Below are 7,404 nucleotides of genomic sequence, written 5' to 3'. Positions count from 1 at the left end.
TTTACCTTTGCCCTCAGCACACATTCTTTGCTCCGATAGCTCCTTCCTAGAGTAAATATTTTTCACACATTGGGATTTGCTGGAGTGGCCATATTAAAGTCCATTGAATGAAGCTTTTGTTGCAAGCACGGTGCCACCTTCCTTACCCATTTGTCTAAGCTGATCTGCACCCTTCACATACCTGTCACTATGCACAATGAACAGATGATTACTTTGAAAATGTTAAGTGCATTGCTTAATGCTACACAGCTAACAAATGGCAACCTTGGATGCAAAACAAGATCTTTCTGATTCAGGATCCCACCCAAAGTGGCTTCTAATGGCCAAACTATAAAATTGTGAGAAAAATTGAATAACAGTAGTATTGGACTATAATCCATAAAATCAAATGAATAACAATGAATTCATACTGACAAAAAGAAGGGATTGATAAATGGCGGAAACAGGACAGTTCTTCCTTACAGTTGAATTCCAATGGATAAATGTAGATAGAAATAGGCAAATAGAGAATCGCATTAGGTAAACACTATGGTAACCACTGTTGCAGTGGACCCATTGATGAACGCTAAAATTAGTGGGTAGAAGTTAGAGGAAAAACAGGATTTTCATAGTCTGAAAGTGTCTCTCCCAATATATTTATTGGCCACAACTATACAATGCTGTCTGAATAGTAACTATATGGAGGTGGATCCCAGGCAGACACCACCTTACCCAAGTGATCAAGTTGAACATCACCATTTACAAGATGGCAACACCATGAGTCTCATGACATGATGCTCTGTGAAGGACTCAACATCATTTCTGTGATATTTTTGCCAAAATCACAAGAAAAGATCCCAAGACAAATCCAAATTGAGGTCCACTCTGCAAAATATCCGATCTTCAAAAGAGCCAAGGTTACCAAAAAGCAAGGAAAACCTGAGGGACGGTTACAGATTGGAGGAGATGAAAGGGAAATAACTAATGAAATGTGAGATTCTGAATAGGATCCTGGAAGAGAAAAAAGTCAGGGGTGGAAAAACTGGTGAAATTGAAATAAGGTCTGTAGTTTAGTTGACAGTATTGTACCAACGTTAATTTCCAGATTTTGATCTTTGAACTATAGTTATATGTAAGAGGGTGAGCTGGGTGAGGGGTAAATGGGAATCCCCTGTACTCTCTGTGCACCTTTTTTTGGTTAAGTCTATACTTACTTCAAAATAAGTGTTGCTTTTTTTGTTTTCTTTGGGCATTTCTGGCTCCAAAGTCTGTGCATTTTTCACTAACATACTGTCTCCCATGTCTTTCCATTGTATGTCCAGTATGGGCTAAAGAGCCAGATGGTAAAGGAAAGTGTACCTGCTGCAGTCAGTTTGGGCACAGCTGTTCTCAGAGGGTAGGAATAAAGTGGCACTGTCAGTCCAAGTCCATGTTTCTCGGTCCCTGACTATACCAGCCTGATAGGAACTTTAGAATCCTTTCCATTCCTCTCAAGTGGTGTTGGGAGTTGCTAGAAGAAGTCTCACATGTGATCTGAAAATTCGATCTCTAGGTTACCAAGCACTGGTCACCTTTCCTGTCATAGCTCCTTGGGGGCTAGGGTGGTGATGCTCATTGATTCCCAAGGAGGACCCCTTGTCTAGGAATTGACCTTCCCTTTTTGATCTGTATGGCTGCAATGGGCCCCAGCGTCCCTAACATGAGACCCTGCTCCCTGTTGCAGTTGACGGAACCAGTAGCAGACCTGAGTGGACCCATGCAATATCTTCCAGAGAGCTTTTGGAATCGGAACAGAGCCAAGGAGTGAGCGAGAAAGAGAGAGAGACATCACCGTGTAGCTGGATGAAGCCTGTGAACTTGGGAGCTGTCCGACGCAGCTGTTTTCTGCCTTGGGAGCTGAGAAAGAGAAAGCAGGTGTGGAAACACACACAGAGAGAGGAATAAAGCAGACACCCAGAGAAGAGCAGGAAGGGTCTGTAAGAAAACACTTCCTGATTCTCCATAATGTGGCATACCCATCTGCGTTCCTCCAGCCCAGCCAGCTCTGCCCCTGCCATTGGATTCTGTGGCATTTTTTTAGTCTCCTTTCAATAAATTACCTTTTTGTGTAAGTTAGCTCAGATTACATTTCTGTTAAATGCAGCCAAATTTCCTATAATAATGTCTCTTCTTGCTGTCGAAGCCTAAAATGGTGACTCTACCCCCAGGGAAGATGACCTCTGGTGCCCCCAAAGGGAATATCACCACTGCTCTCACGGTGCCTGTCAAGGTGTAGGGGATCAGAATACGCCACCCCAAAATATGCCACTTTGGCATAAGGATTATTTTGACTTGAAGTCAGCTGAGAATAATCAGACACAGGAAGAGCTCTCTGCCCTCCTGTTGTTGCCTAAAAGCAGGGCATAAATTTCTCTCGTAACAGTGTTCCCCTCTCCTGAAAGATGTCCCCCCCCCAACTATATCAGGAAGAGGAGAACAGCTGTTATTCCCAAAGATGGAGAGGATACCAAGATGCATCTGCATAAACAAACTTTACTAAACAACTCTTATCTACCCTCATATATTTTTTCCTCAGTTCCAGCAATTTATCATCCCTGGAAGCCCAGAACCCCTTTCCTTTGTCCACAATTGATCACCCTTTGTTAAAATGCTAAAAAAAAAAAAAAAAAAAAAGCCCCCAAGCCTAATCACTTTTTTGGGTTATCACATCTTTCCTGGGAATCACTATGCACATAAAAATATCAACGTCAATAAAAATTGATATGCCCTTTCCCTGTTAATCTGTCTTTTGTCAGTTTAAATTGCAGGCCCCAGGCATTTAACATAACGGGATAGGGGAAAATTTTTTCCTTCCCTACAAACATCTGTATCAAAGTTACTGATGCCTAATGCTCAAGCTGTTGATATCTGAAATTAAGGATGCCTTCCTGTTTTGCTGCCATGGCTGATGATATTGCGTCTCATCATGGCAAAAGCTGTGATACCATTGCTATTGCCAACTTGTGCTCCCAAAGTCCCATGGTGATCAGAGGGGAAATATGCTTTTTATTTTTATTCACTCTTCTATTGCAGTCCCTTCTACTGAGGATCCTGGCATGAGTTTGGGGCTAGATTTAGGACGTCTTTGGCTAAAATTACTCTTAACCTCCATCTAAAACTGACTTTGCAAATAAGAATTATCCTAAAAATAAGAACTTTAAAACATAAAAACACATATTAAAAAAGTTTTTTTTGGCTCTGCCCTTATCCATATAGTAGCTTCATCTTCGGACTGGTAATAAGTTGACTGACATAAGTGCTAGGCATCATATCTAGCATGACAAAGACCAAAGGGGAAAAGTGGTCCATCTCTTCCTCATGTCTTTTTGGGAAAGTGAAAAAAAGTTTCCCTCAGATTAAAGGTTAGTGTAACTGCAATAATGGAGCATTACCTAGGATGTCCCTAGGTCTTTCACATGTCAGTGTTTTCCAACCTCATCTGCATGTTGGAACCCCTGGAGAAATGTAAAGAATATGGATGGCTGAGTTCTACTCTCAAAGATTCTGAGTTAATTGTTCTGGGGACTTTTAGAGGCACCTCAGGTGATTCTAAAGTACAGCAAAATGTTGAGAACCACTGATGCAAATAGAATTTTGGTCTAACCCTGCAATCCCTGGTCCTCCAGACTTGCCCAGATATGCTCAGACTTGTCAAAATCCTAGGGTGAACATAGTCATAGCTTTGTTACCCTTCAATGTCTGGTCTCTTGTGTTCACAGAGAGGATTACTAAAACTCATCTTATTTATTTATTTATTTATCTGGCTGCACCGGGTCTTAGTTGTGGCACGTGGGAGCTTCGTTGCGGCGTGTGGGATCTGTAGTTGCAGCATGCAAACTCTTCTTAGTTGAGGCATGCGGACTCTTAGTTGCAGTGTGTAGGATCTTGTTCCCTAACCCAGGCCCCCTGCTTTGGGAGTGCAGAGCCTTAGCCACTGGACCACCAGGAAAGTCCCTTTTCTTTTTTTCATGTAAAACCTGTGAGCTATGCTCACATATGCTGGCTTACCATATACTATCTATATGTGCACGCAGGTTTTTTTTCCCCTACCAAATGAAATGCTAAAAACACTACCATCTGGTCAACCCCTGCGGACCCCCTAATATTTCAACCAATAAGGGCAGCCAGTAAGGGCAAGAACATTCCTAAAAATGAGAGCAGAGATTTTATCTGTTAAATGTGTTCAGAGTTCTCATTACCTTCAGAACATAAAAAAATTTCCCATTCCAGATAATGTTTAGTGAATGCATGATAAGCCCAAAGCGTTATTATGCATCTTATTTGAGAAGCACAAAGAAATTGATAGAAAACACGATGCTTACACTGTAGGAGCTTACCGCTGAAATAAGGAGATTCAACATAAACCACTAAGAGAGTACTTTTAAAGAGCAAAGGATGAATAAATACAATTGAGTAAGATGCAAACACTACGATATTAATGACTACCATCTGTGAAAGACCTGTAAATGTCTCAGGTCAAAAAATATATATGTATGGGCTTCCCTGGTGGCGCAGTGGTTGAGAATCTGCCTGCTAATGCAGGGGACACGGATTCGAGCCCTGGTCCGGGAAGATCCCACATGCTGCGGAGCAACTGGACCCGTGAGCCACAACTACTGAGCCTGCGCGTCTGGAGCCTGTGCTCTGCAACAAGAAAGGCCGCGATAGTGAGAGGCCCGTGCACCGCGATGAAGAGTGGCCCCCGCTTGCCACAACTAGAGGAAGCCCTCGCACAGAAACGAAGACCCAACACAGCCAAAAATAAATAAATAAACAAATGTGGGGTTTAAAAACAACAACAAAATAAATAAATAAAATAAAATGTATATATATATATATATTTTTTTATATATATAGAAATTTTTTCTAATGTTTGGAACAAGCTGTGAAGTAAATTCTCCCTGTGCTTTAAAGAACAGAGAAATAAAGTGCAGAAGTTAAGTAACTTACCCCAAATCAGAGTTACTATTCCATTATCATACTATGTAGTAGTAGTATTCTTCAGTAATTTAAATATACATTTTGATGAAGAAAAAAAATTCATACCAACATTCTGTAAAAATGTAATTCCTTTTCCACGGTATCAAGTCAATATATTACATGCAGCTATCATGACTATTTTAGGAATTTTAGAAAGTTTAAAGAAGACATTAAAATGTCTGGTGAAGATGCAGTGCTTGAGAAGTCAGAGCTGATAAAATGACTTCCCCCAGCAAACCACCCCCCTTTTCATCCGTGGTTTCCTTATGTATAAAACATGGATACTATTTTTACACCTGCCTCAAGGACATGCCGTGAAAACAGAGAATTTCCTCACTGCAGTGTAAGAGTGGTTTTGTTTTGATTTTAATGTCCTGAGATTAAGAAGTTTGAGAGGTGGGTTTTCTCCCAAAGCTAAAGCAGCCAAGGTGGAGGGTCTCACATTTTCCTGGGTTCTTCCAGGGCTGAATGTGTCCTCCATGTGGGTTACGAGGAGGAGGCAGCAGCCTGACCCCAGCCAGAGGTCACCCTCCGTGCCCGTCAGGTGGTCCTGGCATTGTGGCAGGACAGGCACACTGCTAGCATTACTTTCACCAATGAGTCTTTTGTTTTTTAAGAAGTAAAGAATGTCTGGGTTTTTTAAATTATTATTTATTTTTATCTATTTATTTTTGGCTGCGTTGGGTCTTTGTTGCTTCGCACGGGCTTTCTCTAGTTGCAGCGAGCAGGGGCTACTCTTCATTGCGGTGCCTGGGCTTCTCATTGCGGTGGCTTCTCTTGTTGCAGAGCACGGGCTCTAGGCACGTGGGTTTCAGTAGCTGTGGCACGAGGGCTCAGTCGTTGTGGCTCACGGGCTTAGTTGCTTCGCAGCATGTGGAATCATCCTGGGCCAGGGATCGAACGTGTGTCCCCTGCATTACCAGACAGATTCTTAACCACTGAGCCACCAGGGAAGTCCCACCAATGAGTCTTGGCAACAAGCAGCCCCTTACGGACCACTGAGCATCCGAACCTTCTCTCTGTCTCCAACGACCAGAGCTGGGGAGGGGAACACTGAAGTTGACGAGTACTTGGCAGAGTTGGACAAGCTTCAGCAACCTCAGTTGGGATGGGGGGGTGGTGGAGGTGGGTGTGGGTGTGGGGTTGAGGGGAGGGGGAGGGCAGGGGTGAAGAAGCCTTAGCAAAGTCAAGGCTAAAGTCTTCCAGGAGTTGCCCTGAGGAAGGAGCATCTCCTGAGAAGGAAATTGTGGAAAACATAATAAAGGAGACATTACCAACATGGCGTCAATAAGCTGAAAAATAACTTTTAGTTTATTCTAATACTTTATTTATAATTTCAAATAAATTGTAAACAGCTACACTAGAGGAAAGACAATTTTCTTCTTTCCAATCTCTCTATAGAAAATAATTATTACAAAATCTTTGTCACATCAAGAGGTAATCAAAGAGTATGTAAGAGAAAAAGATTTTAGGGTATGTTGGTGAGCTAATAAAGATAATATTAATACTGAGATTTTTTTCTTTATTTTAAATGTTGCAGTATTTGGTAGCTCTTTCAAATGTGTAACTTGTGGTGATTAATAGTTCTAAATAAAGATTCAATCTTGTATTCACATTTTTGCATTCCTTGTCTTAAAGAGCATCCCCAAATTGTATAAACTTCAGGCTCACAAAACCTGGAATGTTCTGAGTACAATATAAATTCAATTTGGAGTGAACAACTAGTCTATAAAAATCCAAATCTTCAGTGTTACTGTCACTCATAGAACACCTGAGATATCAGGTAGATGAGAGACCTGGACGGTGGAGAGGGGTGGAAAAGAGAGTTAAGTGGTAATGATAACAGACACCCAGGACTAGATGGGGCAGAGTGACAGTCTGCCCCTGTCCAAGGGCACAGAGGACACTCACTCACAGACCACGGTTAGGAGTTTAGATCTTACTCTAAGAGCAATGGGAAATCATCAGCAAGCTTTAAGCAAGGGAGGGAGTGTTCAAGATGAGGACGCAAGTGTGTGAGCAGGGAGACCACTTAGCAGGAGAGAAATGGTGACAGTTGTTCAGGATTTCCCCTGCCCCATGTCTAAGGTCACCAAGTAGAATCAGCCTACCTGTGAGGAGCCCGAGGTTAACTGGCTCCCCCAGAAATCCTCGCTTGGTCAGTTGACTCCTGAGTCTGCAGCCGAGCGCTACAAAAACCCCTGGGGGAGGTGGACGGCTCGCATGCTATCAGCTTTCCATGAATCATTTAGATGGGAAACTGAAGCCTGCTCGCATAAAAAGATCTGTGAACTTCAGATCAGGATCATACTCCTGTCCCAAATGTATGACTTTTTCTCCCCCTTCAGGGAGTGTGGGTGTATTTTAAAAACGAACTATTTTCATTCAGTCACCGTTTCCTAGCAA

This window comes from Kogia breviceps, chromosome 2 (assembly GCF_026419965.1).
Source record: "Kogia breviceps isolate mKogBre1 chromosome 2, mKogBre1 haplotype 1, whole genome shotgun sequence".
Lineage (NCBI taxonomy): Eukaryota > Metazoa > Chordata > Mammalia > Artiodactyla > Physeteridae > Kogia > Kogia breviceps.
Note: the sequence above shows the minus strand (reverse complement) of the source record.